The 19,834-nt window shown below is 44.8% G+C and overlaps 1 long non-coding RNA gene and 2 other non-coding genes across 6 annotated transcripts; all 3 read right to left on the reverse strand.

The window, feature by feature from the left end:
* Positions 1-8,914: 8,914 nt before the first annotated feature.
* LOC142750720 (uncharacterized) lies at positions 8,915-16,249 on the reverse strand. 4 transcript variants are annotated; one of them, XR_012882602.1, is made up of 3 exons: positions 16,165-16,249; positions 10,526-10,885; positions 8,915-9,162 (listed from the first exon to the last, which is right to left on the reverse strand). It is a non-coding gene; the product is annotated as an uncharacterized LOC142750720 (long non-coding RNA). The 4 variants fall into 4 exon arrangements; XR_012882604.1 differs by lacking the exon at positions 16,165-16,249 and adding an exon at positions 15,814-15,836; XR_012882605.1 differs by lacking the exon at positions 16,165-16,249 and adding an exon at positions 15,724-15,765.
* Positions 9,637-9,749, reverse strand: LOC142722897 (small nucleolar RNA SNORA26). The gene has a single exon (XR_012875187.1). It is a non-coding gene; the product is annotated as a small nucleolar RNA SNORA26 (small nucleolar RNA).
* On the reverse strand, positions 15,806-15,924 carry LOC142722909 (small nucleolar RNA SNORA26). Its single transcript, XR_012875191.1, has one exon. It is a non-coding gene; the product is annotated as a small nucleolar RNA SNORA26 (small nucleolar RNA).
* Positions 16,250-19,834: the final 3,585 nt, after the last annotated feature.

Genomic DNA, 19,834 nt, shown 5'->3' on the forward strand with positions numbered 1-19,834 from the left:
CTGAATAGGGAGAAGAGAAGCACTTTTCCTGCAGTCCGCAGCGGCCAGTCCGCATCAATTTTCTGCACATTTTGTGCAGATCCGCTGCAGAATCTGCAACGCAGATTCTGTGCGGCATTGATGCGGACAGTTGCGGAGGAATTCCGCCATGTGTGGTCATGCCCTTAAAATTGTTGCCATTGGTGCATCAACTTTAGGGATGTTGTCCCAATGCTCAACCTCTTCTTCTGACACAGGCTACTGGTGTTTAAATATTTTGGAGATGCTCTTTTTTTCTGGATCCTTCCATTCATTGCCAATAAGTTTACTAACTATTTTATGAATAAGAAAGACTCCTCTTTTCTTCCAGACCCCAAAATAATTGATCCTGAATAGACAAAGGCTCCTTAACTTTTTCCATACCCATGATCGCACGGATAGCTTTAGGCAGAATTTCTGTGCCATCAGGAAGACAAAATGGCCAGCCTGAGGTATCATCAGTTAATGACCTCCCTTTCATCTGGTACACTCTCCACTTGTTGGTAGGAAGAACCCACCGTGGCCGAAGTAGAGGGTAGGGAAAGATGTGCAGGATCAGTCGGTGATACCGGTGAGGCAATAGCGGAAGAAACCTCTTCTCTAATTAGTGTTTTTAAATTTATACACGAAGGAAGACGCAACTTCTGTCACAATCTTCTCAATGCATTTCTTAGAGAGATTTTTTTGTAGGGGATAGACAAAGATTTCCTGCAAATCACACACTTTTTAGAAGAGGGCTTCCTGGTGGATACATCTTTCCCCTAAGGTATATAAATATAAAATAAAACAGGCATCTCTTATACCCACAACTGAGCCAGTGACATAACATGTACAAGGTAGAAGGAACAGAGCAAGGTCCTTACCGGGCTAATGGCTTTTCCATGGTCCATGTTCTTACGTGGCGCCATAGACTCAGCAGGGGCAGATATGCCGTGGTCCTATACTGCTGCAGGATAGTACCAGCGTGTTACAGCAGGTGGGTGGCACTTTCCTTTATTCAGAATTTGGCATCAAAAACCGAGAATCTCGCTATAGCCACACCCCATGAAGTCCCTGGAGAGCATGCAGCGACGATCACATGCAGCCTTGCCCCCACCCTTCACGCTGGAGGAGCAAGAAATCCCAGCTCTGGGAGACCCGGACTTCGCACTCCCCACGTGCTAAACCTTTGCCCACCTTCCACCATAGGAGAGCGGTGAAAGAGGTCCGAGCTGCCTCTTATGTGAGGTCTTATGCCAAAGGACTACGCAGCCCTCCCACCGCATCTTCATACTGTCCCATATGTATAGGAAACAACTAGCAGGTAAGAGGAGGGACCCTCTTATGGAAATACTTCCTCATTGTTTCCTGTCCTCAGAGGCGAGGGAACCCTCCTGTCAGTACCGCTGCGGAGATGTTAACGAAATACACAGTGTAAAAAAAACAAAACAAAAAAGACAAAGAAAGGCTGCAAAGGTTTACATAGCCTTTAACCCCTTCCCCATTCTGGGCCCTAATGACCAAGCAAATTTTTTTTAGTTTTTCCATTGTCACATTCAAGCTATAACTTTATTTTCACGTGGACATGGCTGTATGAAGACTTATTTTTTTGCAGGAGTTGTATTTTTCAATGGCAGTTTTTTTTTAAACTTTTTTTTTTTTTGGGGGGGGGGGGGAAGAATATAAAAAAACCAGCAATTTAGTCATTGTTCTATGCGTTTTACATTTACGCCGATTACTGTGCGCGGTAAATAACATGCTATCTTTGTTCTATGGGTCGGTACGATTAGGGCGATACCAAATCCGTATAGTTATTTTTAGGTTTTACTACTTTTGCAAAATTAAAACACTTATGAATTAAAATAATTTTATTTTGCATCGCCACTTTCCAAGAGCCATAACTTTTTTTTACTTTTCATTCAATGTTGCCATATGAGGACTTGTTTTTTTTTTGCAGGACTTCATTGCTACCGTTGTGGGGTACATGGGACTTATTGATTAACCTTTTATAAAAAAAATTTGGGGGGGATGGGAAAAACAGCAATTTTGCAGTTTTTTGCATTTTTGTATGGGGTTCACCTTGCGATTTAAATAATAATGTTTTTGGTCATTACGATTGCGGGGAAACAAAATGCATAGTTTTTATTTTTACACTTTTACAAAATAAAACATTTTTTTATGGCAAAAAAATGGTAATGTGTACCTTTTTATTTTAATTTCACGTTATTTTTTTTAGTCTCACTAGATTTCACTATGCGATCTTTAGATCGCAAATATAATGCTTTGGTATACCAGAGCATTATTGTCGGTCAGTATAAGGCTGGGTTCACACGATCTATTTTCAGGCGTAAACGAGGTGTATTATGCAAACATCTGCCCATTCATTTGAATGGGTTTGCCGACGTACTGTGCCGACGACCAGTAATTTACAGCTGTCAAACGACGACGCGTAAAATAACTGCCTCGTCAAAGAAGTGCAGGACACTTCTTTGAAACGTAATTTGAGCCATTTTTCATTGAAGAACAGCTCAAGATTACGGGCGTCAAAGACTCCTCGCAAAATGCGAGGAGCTTTTACATCTGAAACGACGCAGCTGTTTTTTCCTGAAAACAGTGTCTTTTCAGACGTAAAAGCCAGTTCTCGTGTGCACATACCCTTAAACAGACAGGCATCTATTAGGAAGTGCCTCTGGCACATCCTAATAGGTATATATCCAGGGCAGACATGGGGGCCTTTGTTAGGCCCCCAGTTGCCATGGCACCCCATCGGATGCCCGCAATTGCATTTGCGGGCACGCCGATGGGTGAAAGAAAGCTCAATCCCTCTGTAAACAAGTCAAATGCAGCGGTCGCTATTGACCGCAGCATTTGAGGGGTTAAATGTCCGTTATTTAAGTAAACTACGATCGCTATGTTGGAGCAGGAGCCCGGCTGTCAGACAGCCAAGCCCCGGCTCCAGCCTGCACGGGAGACCTGTGCAGGACGTTGATTAGGCCGCCATGGAAAGGTGGCGGCCTAGAATAAAGCCCATTAATGACCGCCGTGAAAAGGTCATTAAGGGGTTAAGCGCTGAGTCTTTTACACCTATAGTTCTTAGTCTCTTTCAATACTGCTACTTTATAGTAAAACCTTACCAGATTATATTACAAAGAGAGGATCAGCTCAACACCCAGAAGTACAAATATTTCCATGTTTTTCTCTAGGTGCCCCTCCTAATTTTGGCCTACAAATACTGATGAAATATACAAAACCGCGAGTAAGGTCTAAAGGTATCAGACTGGGATTTAGGCCTTTTGCACTCTTGCATATTTCAATCAGCACTTTGCATCAGTATTTTTAAGCAAAAACCATGAATGAAAGAGAAAAACTAGAAAATAAAGATTTGTAACTTTCATATTTTAGACCCACTCCTGGTTTTAGCTTGCAAATACTGATGCAAAATACACAAGAGTGAAAGTGGCCTTAGGACAGGGGTCTCAAACTCGGCCGGGTAAGTGGGCCGCATATAGAAGAAATGGGAAGTTGACGGGTCGCATTACTTTCAAATTTGATACAATACAAAATTATTGTTAATCAATTAGTTATTTGAACTACTATAACACTATTACTACTACATTACTATAATAGCGCTAGGTTTAAAATTTGAGATATTTCTCCACATTCTTATTTCAACAATCCAGCTTTCCAGTTTAAGGGTATGTTCACACGCTGAGCCAAAAACGTCTGAAAATACGGAGCTGTTTTCAAGGGAAAACCGCACCTGATTTTCAGACGTTTTTTGAGCAACTCTCGTTTTTCGCTGCGTTATTTGAGCTGTTTTCAATAGTCTGAGAAAACTGCTCCAAAAACGTCCCAAGAAGAGTCCTGCACTTCTTTTGAAGAGGCTGTAATTTTACGCGTCTTTTGACAGCGACGCGTAAAATGACAGGTCGTCTGCACGGTACATCGGCAAACCCATTGAAAGCAATGGGCAGATGTTTGCTGACGTATTGGAGCAGTCTTTTCAGGCGTAAAACGCCTCCATTACGCCTGAAAATAGGTCGTGTGAAGCCAGCCTAAGTGTCGCTAAATGCAGTCTGGCGGCTCAGTTAGCAGTGTTTGGCAGACACACATCAAGATTGGGCGGGCCCTCTGCAGATGAGGCCACAGGGCCCTCTGCAGATGAGGCCACAGGGCCCTCTGCAGATGAGGCCACAGGGCCCTCTGCAGATGAGGCCACAGGGCCCTCTGCAGATGAGGCCACAGGGCCCTCTGCAGATGAGGCCACAGGGCCCTCTGCAGATGAGGCCACAGGGCCCTCTGCAGATGAGGCCACAGGGCCCTCTGCAGATGAGGCCACAGGGCCCTCTGCAGATGAGGCCACAGGGCCCTCTGCAGATGAGGCCACAGGGCCCTCTGCAGATGAGGCCACAGGGCCCTCTGCAGATGAGGCCACAGGGCCCTCTGCAGATGAGGCCACAGGGCCCTCTGCAGATGAGGCCACAGGGCCCTCTGCAGATGAGGCCACAGGGCCCTCTGCAGATGAGGCCACAGGGCCCTCTGCAGATAATGCAACACACCCCTAGATAATGCCAGTGTCCTCTGCAGATACTGCCACTTGTAGATAATGCAACACACCCATAGATAATGCCACAGTGCCCTCCATGTCAGCATCTACAGTGCCCTCCGCAGATGCTGTCACAGTGCCCTTCGCAGATGCTACCACAGTAATGTCAGGGGCTTGCCCAGAGCTGGAGTCCCGGAGTAGAGCCGCTTCTGGCAATCTGCCTGGGATTCCAGCTCTGCTCCCGACATCACTGTCCATATATGGACAGAGATGTCAGGGGCAACCCCAGAGCTGGAGTCCCGGGCAGAGCGCTAGTAGGCTCTTCCTAGGAATCCAGCTGTGCTCCTGACATCACTGGGACGCCTGTTCTGGGGAAGCCCGATATCATGGTCGATGTATGGACAGCGATGTCAGAGGCTTCCCCAGAGTCCCGGAGCAGAGCCGATACTAGCGCTCTGCCCGGGACTACGGCTCTGGGGAAACCCCAGACATCATGTGTCCAAACATGGACAGCGATGTCAGGGAATTCGAGTCCCGGAGCAGAGCCTGTACTAGCGCTCTGCCCGGGATTCCGCTCTGGGGGAAGACCCTGACACACTGTCCATATATGGGCAGCGATGTCAAGGGAATTCCACAGAGTCCTGGAGCAGAGCCGATACTAGCGCTCTGCACGGGACTCCGCTCTGGGGAAGACCCTGACACTGGAATTCCCCGACATCGCTGTCAACATATTGACAGAGTTCCAGAGCAGAGCCGATACTAGCGCTCTGCCCGGGACTCCGGCTCTGGTGAAGCCCCAGACATCGCTGTTGATATGTTGACAGCGATGTCAGGGAATTCCAGAGTCTCGGAGCAGAGCCAATACTAGCGGCACTGTGTCCCGCGGGCCGCGTGCTTGATACCCCTGCCTTAGGAGCAGCTTGAACATCCATGAACAGAAAGCAGAGAAAGGCGAGTCAAGGATTTATAAGACCATATCTACACATTAGAGGTAATAAATTCCTATTCATAGGCCAATTTGGGAATTAATGGATTTACACTTAAATTGGGATGCATCATCTTTATTAATGCACATCTCATAAGGGTAAATCTGAATCCCACCTTCAAGACTTCTCTCATGCTGCACCAGTTCTCTGGAATGCGCTACCTTGGACAATCGGATTAGTTCTCATCCAGTTTTAAGCGTGCCCTGAAAACATTCTTACAGGCCTATAACATTCCCTAATCTGACTCCTTACCTTTGTCTCCCTATTGCATTAGTCATCACAACCTGACTTTTATTTAACAGTATCCCCCACACTCCGTGCACCCTAATGCATTTACCTCTGTCTCAGATATTGGCTAGTGACCTGTTTATACAGCTCTATGTGTACTATCCTATTTTTTTTTTATCAAAGATGGCTGGACCATTGTACTGAACAAACTCTTTACATTTAGAATCACCCCTATCTCATAGATAGCAAGTTCATGGGAGCAGGGATCTCACTTTTCAGGTTTTGTTATTTTGGTCATTACGTAAGGTCATATTCCAAAGTACACATTCCCTCTAAATGGTAAAGTGTTGCGGAATAGGTTGGTGCTATAAATGACACTCGTGGGAAAACCCCCTTAATCTTTATATGACAAATTCACAGGTCATAGATGTCAGATCGATGCAGGTCCCATCCACCGTTCTGTCTCTAGAACGGGGCCCCGTAAACCCCATTCTAGCTTTGCCTGCTATCGTTGACTCCCAGCCACTTCCTGACTTTACGGTCAGGAGTTACAGAAACAGTGTTGCTACGCTGTTTTTCGAACTCCCATAGTAGTGAACAGTAGTTACAGAAAAAAACGCAGAATGCCAGCTACACAGTTTCCATAACAACCATTCAGTTCTATGGTGAATACCCAACATCGCTCCGGGAGAAACAGTTTTCACCTTCATTGGCAGAATTCAGCCAACACAGGGGTAGAATGGGGTTTAGGGGCCCAGAGGTAGGACCTGCATCTGACATATCCTGTGGCTGTGTCATAAAGGGGGCTACCCACAAGAGACGTTTAAGGATGAAGCACTTAAAAGCCGTCACAAAGCAAGTGTCATCGAGAAATTGGTACTTGAAAACGTGTGGGTGAAAGCTGCATCGCTGATTAGAACAGCGCTAGAGCAGAGGACGTTTCATTCATGTGTCATTGTTGCAACTTCACTTGATACCCATTATATGATTATGTATGTATCATGCTGCAAAATGTGACAAATAGAAAGTCTAAGCTGAGGTTCTCATTCACAAAGAGTAGGACTAAGCTATTACAGGAAATGTATATTAAAAAAAAATAGTGATTTTATTTAAACCCTTGATGCATCAGGACGTCCTAGTGGGGGTTTGACATACTCAGCTGACACCTCGCACTAACGGCCAGGACCAGAGTTCACGGCCGTTTAACCACTAAGATGCCATGGTCACCGCAACACTATCATGAGATGGCGATGTTGCCAAATGTTTTACTTTGAGATACAACTGCTCTGTATTCTCTATACAGAGCAGCTGTATTTCAAAAAGTAAAGTGAACTTAAGACTAAGCAAAGTTACACATTGACATTTAAAATACAAACCCCATCAAAGGTTATTGCTATAAAGCACATACATCTCACTATACATACAGGAGTGAGCTGGTCCATATAACAAATAATGTGCTTTAGTCACAAATCACGCAGTTTTTCTTAATATTCTTTATTATTCATGTCAGTTTAAGAATACAAAAACAGTTTTTGCCAAGCAAAATATGAATATTCAGCATTACAATGGTACATAGAAGAGCATTTGGTCCACAAACAAAACAATGGTTCAAACACCACATAACTAAAACTATTGATCTAGCATTGTGTTACTATCAAATTACTAAAAACAATTCCATTTGTTACTGCCCCAGAGGTGCATAGTTACCATCCACACCAAGATGAGTTCTATAGGAATATTATAAGTATGTTTTAGAGGGCAGAAGTCTGCTACCCAGTGAAAGTCATCTTCAATAGACATGGGCATCCAAAAACCTATGTAGGCTAGAAAACTAGGCCTAAACCTGTAACCTTCTATTGGATAGCACACATTTGCATTAAAGGAGTTCTGCCCTAATGTAGTTATATGTTAGAGTCAGGAAATAAAGTGGCAATACTAATATACATAGTGTTAAAATATCCAGCCTCTGCAAGCTGCTACCGCATACATAGGACACTTTGTAACATGTATGTTAGTATGGAACCTTTTAGCCTGATTCTCCATAGAAGTCTTCCTAAACTCTTGTAGCTTGAAGACCAGTGTCAAGAGTACACCAAGGTAAAAACAGAACACTGCAGGCAGTTCGTTAGTGGACAAGTCTGTAAACCCAGAATCATTTGACATCACACCAAGGTGACATTTAGCATTTGTCAGGTGAAATTACCACCTTTATCACAAATAGGTGTGCAGAATCAATAAATATCAATTGATTGAGTTTCATGGTCAGTTGACAATATAGCTGCAGATTTTTAATGATCAAACACTCTTCTCCCCCCCCCCCCCCCCAAAATCATAGCAATTTCTCCGGATTCAGATACTGACCAATTAAGTGCTTAATTTTTATCCATTGTCAATCTCACCTGTCAAGGACTTGGAGGTTGGGGAGAAGGTCATAAATGTGACATCTTTGCTGCTTGAGTGACTAGATTTCAGAGTACTTTGATACATGCAACAGAATAGAACAGTTGAGTTTATTTTCACTGCATATGAAACATGAAGTCAAACCAGACACTCATTAATAAGTCCATTAGTACTGCCCCCCAAAATAGAGGGCATCCAACTCATAATAGTGACCCAAAACCATTAGTGTTCCAGCTACAAGACTACCACTGGTTCACCTAGAATCACTCCTCTCCCCTGTCCAAAAAAAAAATGGAAATTTAGGCTAGGGCTACACCACAACATGAAGCAGCATGTGGATTGTGTTAAGAGTCAGACTTCTGGAGGGCTTCAAAGTGAAGAGACCCTTTCCCATAGGGAGTAAGTGAATTCACAACTGATATTTTGCCACTGAGACTTCATCTTGCAGTGTTGCTCTAGCCTGACATTTCAGCTCGAGGGTTTGTTTCCTAACATGAATACCATATACTGCAAGATTCAAGGAAGGTTTAAAGATCTAGAAAACGTTGGCACTAGATGCAAACAAGGGTTCCTCAGGGCCTGTGCAAGACATTTTTGGGCTATTTTACCTGGAGGGAAGTAAAACCACAACAACTAATAATTTTGCACACCTAAACATATGGTACCCCTAAGCCACACACTCTTGAATCTGAAATTTTCAGGTTACAAGTGCTTCAACTCCATGAGTTAGGCAGATAAAGTTTGGGGTAGGAAAAATAACAGACTTACCTAAAAAAAAAAAATTATGCACTGCATAGTATTATACCAAGCACATTTTACCAAGCTATCCAGGAAACATGTGTAAGATGAGAGAAGGGCATCCACAGGAGCGTCCACCAATTCAGATGTATCAGTACTTCATAGTTAGATAGGACTTCATTACAGTTGCCACCAGGTTGGTAAGATTGCATATTGTAAGCCAGAAGTAATAGGAAGTGGACCTTAGGTAGAGGATTCTCAAGTTCCCTGTAAGAGGATAAGATAGTCTAAGTTAGACACAAGTAGAAAGCAAATGCAAGCAGTTTCACACCAATACGGCTTCGTTCACATCTGCTCTAGAGTCCCATTCCGACACAGCTTTCCGTCGGAATGGGACCCTCACAAACCTAAGATTTCCATCACCATTGATTTCAATGGTGAATGATCCGGTGCCAATGTCTTCAGTTTGTCTCAGTTGTGCAGGGGTTCTGTTTTGAGGGAATCAATAGCGTAGTGTACTACGCTATTGATTCCGTCAAAACAGAACCCCCGCACAACTGAGACACTGCAACCATTGGCACCGGATCACTCACCATTGAAATTAACGGTGATTGACACAAACTGAAACCAAAGGTTTCCGTTTCAGGTCAGGATCCCGTTCCGACGGAAAGCGGACGGATCAGGACCCTATCGCAGATGTGAACGAAGCCTTATGCAAACAATTGTGCAAGTCATACAATAAAATGTTGCTCCCGACAGGATACAAAGCAAAAACGTTTTTACCTTGAGTTTAAGAGAGCTTTATTATTCCCCCCTATGTTGGCCACTTAAAGAATAGGTCTTAAAGTGGGCAAAGCTATAAAGGGGATGAGTTTAGACCAACGACTAGTCTCAATACTTTAAATAAAACAAACATGTATAAGGTGACTTTACATGTAGTAAATTTCCATATAATGAATTTACAATGTGCAGAGTGAATATAATCCCATGATTTTACTTAAAAAAAAAAAAAAAAAAAAAAAAAAATCACAAAAATGTATATAATTTAAATCAAGAGGTGAAAATCCAGTCAAGATGATCTGATGTTCGATGCATGGGATTTATCTTCAAATTGTCAACTTCACCAATAAAGAAACCAGAGCAGCGCCACCAGGTTATTACCACTCTTTACATACAAATTAGAAGCCGCCTGCGCTCACATTCTGTAGCAGTGAGCTTCTGCAGAGCATGGGTCAGCGTTACAGAAGTATTGGACTTTATGCTGACTGCAAGGCTCTATATTGTTTAAGATGTCATTTTGTCCCCAGCAGGGGGGCTGCATAATGGTAGCACACAAGCACAGACCCCCTATCCAGTAACTTACAAGAGAACCGTACCTTATTAAAGTGCCACTGCTCAACAGGGGCATTTTAATTTTAGTGTAAAGTCAAAGTAACATGTAGCGGAAGATTTAATCACAGGCATCAGTTCGGCAGCAATGTAAGCACATATGCAGCCGTATGCAACACTGTTGGACTGGGCATACTATTATTTAGAGCCAACACCACAAATATGTAGAGCACCGACAACTGCGCTGCAACCTTTATCACTGCAGAAAGCAGACTTCAAGTGTACAAAAATACAAACACACCTGTGTTTTTCAGCATGGAGGATTTTCGGGTACACGGCACCATTTACTCAGCCGTCTGTTTCTGGGCACTGGCCTGCGGTTGGTCTTCAGTTGTTTGGGAATTGGACCACTCTCGATACACACGTGATACTGTTGCACGCGAATAGCCAAGCAGTTTTGCAGCTTCTGCTACACTCTTGCCCGAAAGAATTGTGCCAATTATCATGCCACGCTCAAATTCATTCAACTCTTTCATTTTCCCCATTTTAAATCAGATTAATACGCACACAATCCAAAGACACCCAACAGTCAGATGTGAAAATAAAAGCTTCACTATCAGAAAGTTCACTTCAGTCACTGGCCCAAAGATTTCCAGGAATCCTGAAAAAGAAAAAAACCATTGATAAATAGTTTAGTACATACAGTATAGTCTACAGACCCTGAACAAGCAGCAAGTTAATGCATATTCCAGCTAATGCCCAATTCACACCTGCGTTGGTGCTTCTGTTCTACTTAGGCCTCATGCACACTTCCATTGGCCGTCGTACGGCTGTTGATGACTGATCCATGAAACAGACCGGACCCTGCCACGCGCAGTCCGTTGTTTCATAGGCCAAATCAATGAAAAGGCAGAGACTGCTACATCAAAAACAGACAAGATTAGGACCTGTCCTATTTGACAGAACGGCCACACTGTTCCGTAGAGAATGGGTGTGCATGGCCCTATGGAAATGAATGTGTCAGGGTGGTATCTGTTATTTTTTTTTATTTTCAATTGAATTGATGCACAAATCATGCACAGCACATGGATATGCATCCGCATGCTGTGTGTGATTTTCACGCACCCATTGCCTTCAATGGGCGTGAAAACTGCTGCATGTGTGAATGACCCCATTGAAATCAATGGGTCAGTGTGCTGTGATTTTCACACAGCACACGGTGGAGTTTTACGCTCATCTGAATGAGCCCTAAGTCAGGAGCAGAACGAAGTTACCAGAGGCACAGATTCTGTTGCACAACAACTGATGGGTTTCCTCAGGGTGTCTAGTTTTACCTGAAACACTATTGCTGCGCTATTATTTCTGGTGTTCTCAGCCAGATCTGTGACTAAGGCTCTTTGGGCCTGTTCACATCTGCATTAGAGGCTTTAAGTACCAAAGGTGTAGCCAGTCTAGTGTTGCTGGACCCTGTTCACCTGGGATTTTGGCACGTTTTACGTGCTGAAACACATGTCAAAGCACCTAATTAAGCTTTCTATTCAAATCAAAAGGGAAGACATGCAGATAGAACATAAGTATCCTATTACACAAGCATATTTTAAAAACAGTTAAAGTAGCAGGTCAATTCTTTGGTGTAAAACACACCAAGTGTTCCCATAGCTAATGGAAGTCCGAATTGCGTGCAAAAAAAATAAAAATGGAATAAGTCAAAAATACCTGTATTTTAAAGTGCTTCACAAGAAATGTTAGCATATTTGATGCGTGAATACATATTTTTGAGCGCTTTGTGAAAAAGCCCCAAGACATGTTTTTATGTGTGGGGGGGGGGGGGGGGGGTGGGGTCTTGTTGTGAAGCGATAAAACAAAAGTCCAACAAGACCAATGAGTAAAGATACAGTTTGGGTGAACAACTCATTGAATCCTGATTCCAACTTGTAATGTAAACAAATGAAGTTTAAAGGAACAGTGTCATCACAAATAATTTGTTTATATGTTAAAGATGTTAGTGCTGTAATATAAACGTTTATTTTCATTTGTGTGTTTGTGTTTTACTGTTTCTTATTTTCACACTTTTTCTTCCCTATGGGGGCTGCCATTTTTTGTTCCATTTCTGTGTGTGTCGATTAACGACACACACAGACATGGAATACGGCAGCCACAGTCCCATAGGGACTGCGAACGGCTCCCGTCCCATTGACTGCCGTGTACGGCGTCTGTGTGGGAACTGCGCATGCGCCGCTCCCACACAGTCCTATTCGAAATTGGCGCCGTCCGGCGCCATTTTCCTGTGGACCGGAAGTCGCGGCTGGACAGTAATATTACTACTTCCGGTCGCGGCTTCCGGACAAGTGCACATGGAACAGCGGCAGCAAAGGGAGCGGACGGGCCGCGGCGGCAGGAGCAGGTAAGCGATTTCAATGTATGTTAGTGTTTGTGTGTGTTTACTACTGCATGTAAACCTACTACACTGTGGGTTACCTCAAAAAATGGCGACACACAGTGTAGGAGGTTAAACCTTTCAAACCCCTCGTTTATCCCGGCACTAGCCAGGATAAAGGAGGGGGGATTGCTGAGAGCTCACTAGAGCGATAGCTTTTAACCCAATGTTGCAATGCTGCAATTTTGGGAACTAGCTCCAAACAGCTCCATCTAGTGACCAAAAATGGGTAGTATTATAAATTTGAAAAAATTTATAATATTTCCTGACTCGCGAAAAAAATAAAAAAAATTTGAACAATGTTTAATCACCCACACACTAAATGTTTAAATTTTAAAAAAAAAACATGTTTTTGGGGCGACACCATGCCTTTAAAGAGACTGTCACCACATTATAAGTGCCCTATCTCCTATATAAGGAGCATCATGCACTCCTCTCCATTCATTTACACTGCACTAGATAAATCGCTATGTGCAGCCTCATACACAAGCCCTAACATTACTAGTGTCCTGATAATGAATACACATGAAATCCAGCCTGGACATCATGTGTACTCAGAATCCTGACACTTCTGACTCTTTTCTGTGAGATTCCAGTAACGGATACGAAATCTCGTTTAGCTCCGAGATCTCGCGAGATTTCGTATCCATTGCTGGAATCTCACAGAAAAGATTCAGAAGTGTCAGGATTCTGAGTACACATGACGTCCAGGCTGGATGGTCATGTGTATTCATTATCAGGACACTGTAGTAATGTTAGGGCTTGTGTATGAGGCTGCACATAGTGATATATCAATATCACTAGTGCAGTGTAAATGAATGGAGGAGTGCATGATGCTGATTGGTCAGCGTCATGCACTCCTCAGTACAACGCCCAGTTGGTCGAAAGTAAAAGTACGCCCACTTGGGCATTAAGAAAGCTCCTAACTTTGAGAAAATAGATCGTTTTTTTTAAATAAAACGAATTACTGTGACCTACATTACAGCGCCCATCTCCTTATATAGGAGACAGGGCACTTATAATGTGGTGACAGTCTCTTTAAGGCTACATTCACACAAGCATGTCCGATTTGCATGCGCAAAAAAACAGACCGCATTTCATGTCTGCCATTCAGTTTTCACATCCGTAATTATCCCCTACAAGCACTTTTTTTTAATCCCAAGCACTTTAGCAACTGATGCTTGAAACATGGACAGCACACGGATGTCGGCTGTTTTTCGTGCCCCCATAGACTAATGGGTGACAAGGTCTACAAAAAAGGACCAAAATAGGACATGCAGCGAGTTCCACACAACAGACATCCGATGTGTGAAAAATCATACATATCTGAAAAGCCCCATTAATTAATTGGGCCATGTGCTGTCCGTTATTTCAACAGGCAGCACATGGACGCAGAACACTCGTCTGAATGAGCCCCAATATTGTACGCCAGATTATGAAGATACAATAAGTTTACTCACCCATGCAGCAGTATTTCAGCCCTCACTGTGGCTGCTCAAATGGAGGGCTAAAACATCGGTGCATTGGAGACCACCACTTTTTGTATCTTTATAATCTGGAGTGCTGTCCGGTTGTGAAGTGAGGCGCTGTCTCCATACCTACTTATATTCTCCTACTGAGCGGCCAGTGCAGGACTGCTGGGCGGCTGCAGTATGCAGCAGCTAGGGGCTCATGCAATGTACACTTAAAGAGGCTCTGTCACCAGATTTTGCAACCCCTATCTGCTATTGCAGCAGATAGGCGCTGCAATGTAGATTACAGTAACGTTTTTATTTTTTAAAAACTAGCATTTTTGGCCAAGTTATGACCATTTTTGTAGTTATGCAAATGAGGCTTGCAAAAGTCCACGTGGGCGTGTTTAAAAGTAAAAGTCCAAGTGGGCGTGTATTATGTGCGTACATCGGGGCGTTTTTACTACTTTTACTAGCTGGGCGTTCTGAAGAGAAGTGGATGATACTTCTCGTCAGAACGCCCAGCTTCTGGCAGTGCAGACACAGCGTGTTCGAGAGATCACGCTGTGACGTCACACAGGTCCTGCATCGTGTCAGACGAGCGAGGACACATCGGCACCAGAGGCTACAGTTGATTCTGCAGCAGCATCGGCATTTGCAGGTAAGTCGATGTAGCTACAGATGCTGCTGCAGAATCAACTGTAGCCTCTGGTGCCGACACGATGCAGGACCTGTGAGTGACGTCACAGATCTGCACTGCCAGAAGCTGGGCGTTCTGAAGAGAAGTGGATGATACTTCTCGTCAGAACGCCCAGCTAGTAAAAGTAGTAAAAACGCCCAGATGTACGCACATAATACACGCCCAGTTGGACTTTTACTTTTAAACACACCCGCTTGGACTTTTGCATAACTACAAAAATGGTCATAACTTGGCCAAAAATGCTCGTTTTTAAAAAATAAAAACGTTACTGTAATCTACATTGCAGCGCCGATCTGCTGCAATAGCAGATAGGGGTTGCAAAATCTGGTGACAGAGCCTCTTTAATGCCACTGGCATCCAGTAGCAGAGCAGAAATAGGGACACAAGTCATTATGAGAACAAATTGTCCTTCCTGTAAATTTTTTACTGAGCTGCCAGGGACCCCCCCCCAGCAAGAAAAGAGAGGCCACATGTGTGAAATATACAAGACTGAATACAGAGTGCAGATGCCCTTACAGAAGTCAATATCTGCAGATGAGTTATTGCAGCCCCTCACTCATTCATGTGATCCTGCATCACTCATGAAAAGCATGTGCCCCTAAATTGTTTTTGTTTAATAGTATGGTTTGTCTAAATGGAAAACCATAAGGCAGAGTTAAAAAGTCAGATTCCACCCTTTGTAATGCCAGAGGAAGAAATCTGCATTAAATGCACACAAAGCAGCGTGTGAACGCAGCCTAAAGCTTAACTAGCACGCAGTACGGAGGTAACATGGCAGCCATTCATAAGAAAAGGCAACCGTGTAATTAGAGCGTCGTGGCAAGAACCAACCCCATATAAAACGTCTACACAAGCAAGTTTATCATAGAAAAATTATAGCAAACGCCTGTATAAAAATAAGGCAATCGTACGCGTGATCGGTGACTGCTCATGACTGCCCCCTATCCGTGTACTCGTGTAAATGCCCTGCACCGCAGACAATGGCCAGTGATCAGCTGTACCTCACGACAGGATACAGGGAGGAGGGGAGACGCTCCACACTGTGTTTTAGAGAGGAAACACTCTGCCCCCGTGTTTACCACTGCAGGGCACGCACAGCTCTGAGTAGGCAACGAAGGGGCGATACAGATGGCAGGCGCAACGACAACGCATGACAAGACGACTGAGGCCTGCTGCGGCAAATAGAACCACGGGATATGACAAACCATGACTAGACGGCAGAAAGAGCGCGATAACCACGGCCACTACTGACGTCTCTATAGACGGCAAATAATGGTACCGTGAGCACGGCGGAGACCACCCGCACTAGTATAATACTCCGCACACAACCCTCAACTCAGACCGCCACTTACCTACAACCAAATCCAGAAAGAAAGAGGAGGCGCCGGCCACAAGCTAATAAAGGAATGAACCCACGCGAGAGTTGTCTATTGACGCGATGTTACGAGACGCCACGTGACTGGTATTTACTCTAGAGCTGTACTGTATGGCGTACGACCGGTAACGCTTTTTTTAGACTACAATTCCCAGCATGCTGTACTGTTCATTACACTGTCGTGCATGTTGGGAAATGTAGTCAGCTGGTATTTGCAGTCTTGCTAAGTGACTAGTAGAGGTTCGTCACGTTTCTTTCTCCGGTTCTGTACCCCAAGTTGTGCTCAGCCGGTTGTCAGACGACCGTGCAAAAGAGAAGTGGTTTAATCTACATAAATAGTAAATTAATTCAGTAACCTGAAAAGCAGCACAATTTTAGACTTGTAAAAGCAGAGAAATATCCATAAAATCGCCAAATCTCACCAGTTAATGTAATTCCTGGAGTTGGAGCGACAAATAGTGTTCACAGTATAAGACGCTGTCATTAGCTTCATGCAGGGCCGCCATCAGGAATTTCAGGGCCCCATACAGCTAAATTTTCTGGGGCCCCCTACCGTGGCACCGCCTTTTAACGGTACTCCGTCCAGCACTATATCATGCTACCCAGGGCCGCCATCAGGGGAGTATTAGGGGTACTAATGTGAGGGGCCCGGCCAAACCTAATTGAAAGGGGGGCCCGGCAACTGCCGCGACTTGCCTTTGGTAGAAAAAAAAACAGGCCCCTGCAATGGGGCCCGTTTTTTTGACCAAAAGAATGTCGTGAGCTGGGGGCCGTCAAACACCGCCAGTGCGACCGATCGCGAGCACCCGCAAACTCCTGCGCGTGCGCACCAGCGACCGCACGCACCCGCGTCCGTCCGCACACCCGCGACTGGCTAGAACCGCGCACAGAATTTTGAGGCAGATTTTGACCTGCCCACACTATCTTGCCGAGTTTTTTGCCCGCGGCGAGTGAGGACAACAGACAAAAAACGCAGCGAAAAATGCATTTTCTGCCTCCCATTGATTTCGATGGGAGGTCAGAGGCGGAACCGCGGCAAGAAAGGACGTGCTGCTTTTTCTTTTTTCCGCGACTGGCTCCCATTGATTTCAGAATAAATCAATGGGAGGCGGTTTTGGAAGTTGTTTGGTGCTGATTCTGACGAAGTGTCCGAGTCAATATCAAGGCCCAAAAACTCTGTGAACTGGGCCTTATTGTTAGGGCTTATTCAGACGAACGTGTAATACGTCCGTGCAACGCGTGTGATTTTCACGCGCCTCGCACGGACCTATGTTAGTCTATGGGGCCGTGCAGACTGTCAGTGATTTTCATGCAGCGTGTGTCCGCTGCGTAAAACTCACGACATGTCCGATATTTGTGCGTTGTTCGCGCATCACGCACCCATTGAAGTCAATGGGTGCGTGAAAATCACGCCCAGCACTTCCGCAGCCGTATAAACTATGAATGAAAACAGAAAAGCACCACGTGCTACAAACATACAAACAGAGTGTCATAATGATGGCGGCTGCACGAAAATCACTCAGCCGCGCATCATACGCTGCTGACACACGGAGCTGTTATGGACCTTTTGCATGCGCAAAACGCCATGTTTTTTGCGCGTGCAAAAAGCACACGCTTGTGTAAATCCGGCCTTAGGGTAGGAACACACTAGGCATGAACACTGTGGATTTTATGCAACACATTTTATTGCGGAAAATCCTTAGCGTATCACAGTCGCAGCAGAGTGGGTGGGATTTGAACAAATCTCATCCACACGCTGCAAAAAAAATTGACCTGCAGTGTGGCTTTTGGCTTTTTAAGTCGCAGCGTGTCAATGTATTCTGTGGAATTGCTGCTCCTCTGTTGCGGAAATGCTGCGGTTCTGCTGCAAAAATCACAAATGAGAAAAAAAAAAGGTACTTTTTTAAATTTATAAAAAAGTTTATACTTACCCCGGCCTGGTGACGCGATCCTCTATTCTTAGCGCAGCCCGGCCTCCTGTCATGACGTTTCATCCCATGTGACTGCTGCAGCGGTCACATGGTCTACAGCGTCATCCCAGGAGGCGGGGCTACGTTCAGAAGAGAGAGATGCGTCACCTAAACTACGGCCGGGGCAAGTCGAAACTTTTTTTCCCTGCAGGATTCCCGCAGCGGACATGCCTCACGAAACCTGCGCCACTATTTGGTGCGGTTTTGCTGGCGGAATTCCCTGCGGCTACCGGGGCGGATAAACTGTGTAGTCTTACTCAGCATATCCGCCTAGTTTGTCCCTACCCTTATGATGTCGCTCCTGGAGCTGCTGCCGGTCTCTAAATAGGCAGTTGGTCCAGTAGAATTTGGAATTATTTTTTTTTGTGAACCAGCTTAAAAAAATACAAAACTTTTGTGTTAGGGCCTGTTCACATCACCGTTCGCTTCCGTTCTGGTTTACCGTCTTAGGTTTCCGTCGGGTGAACCCCGCAACGGAAAGTGAAAGTGACAGCACAGCTTCCGTTTCAGTCACCATTGATCTCAATGGTGACGGAAACATTGCTAATGGTTTCCGTTCGTCACCATTCCCGCTGGTTTTCGGTTTTCCGATGGAATCAATAGCGTAGTCGACTAACACAAAAGTTTTGTATTTTTTTAAGCTGGTTCACAAAAAAAAAGAATTCCAAATTCTACTGGACCAACTACCTATTTAGAGACAGGCAGCAGCTCCAAGAGCGACATCATAAGGATAGGAACACACTAGGCGGATATGCTGAGTAAAACTACACAACTTATCCGCCCCGGTAGCCGCAGGGAATTCCGCCAGCAAAACCGCACCAAATAGTGGCGCAGGTTTCGTGAGGCATGTCCGCTGCGGGAATCCTGCAGGGAAAAAAAAGTTTAGACTTGCCCCGGCCGTAATTTAGGTGACGCATCACTCTCTTCTGAACGTAGCCCCGCCTCCTGGGATGACGCTGTAGACCATGTGACCGCTGCAGCAGTCACATGGGATGAAACGTCATGACAGGAGGCCGGGCTGCGCTAAGAATAGAGGATCGCGTCACCAGGACTACGGCCGGGGTAAGTCCAAACTTTTTTATAAATTTAAAAAAATTCCTTTTTTTTTCTCATTTGTGATTTTTGCGGCAGAACCGTAGCATTTCCGCAACAGAGGAGCGGCGATTACACAGAATAAATTGACATGCTGCGGCCACACTGCAGGTCAATTTTTTTTGCAGCGTGTGAATGAGATTTGTTCAAATCTCATCCACTCTGCTGCGACTGTAATAAGCTGTGGGTTTTCCACAATAAAATGTGTTGCATAAAATCCGCAGTGTTCATGCCTAGTGTGTTCCTACCCTAAGGCCGGATTTACACAAGCGTGTGCTTTTTGCGTGATTTTTGCGCAGCCGCCATCATTATGACACCCTGTTTGTATGTTTGTAGCACGCGGTGCTTTTCTGCTTTCATTCATAGTTTATACTGCTGCGGACGTGCTGGGCGTGATTTTCACGCACCCATTGACTTCAATGGGTGCGTGATGCGCGAACAACGCACAAATATAGGACATGTGAGTTTTACGCAGCGCACTCACGCTGCGTGAAAATCACTGACAGTCTGCACGGCCCCATAGAGTAACATAGGTCCGTGCGAGGCGCGTGAAAGTCACGCGCGTTGCACGGATGTATTACACGT

Source organism: Rhinoderma darwinii, chromosome 1 (assembly GCF_050947455.1).
Source record: "Rhinoderma darwinii isolate aRhiDar2 chromosome 1, aRhiDar2.hap1, whole genome shotgun sequence".
Classification (NCBI taxonomy): domain Eukaryota; kingdom Metazoa; phylum Chordata; class Amphibia; order Anura; family Rhinodermatidae; genus Rhinoderma; species Rhinoderma darwinii.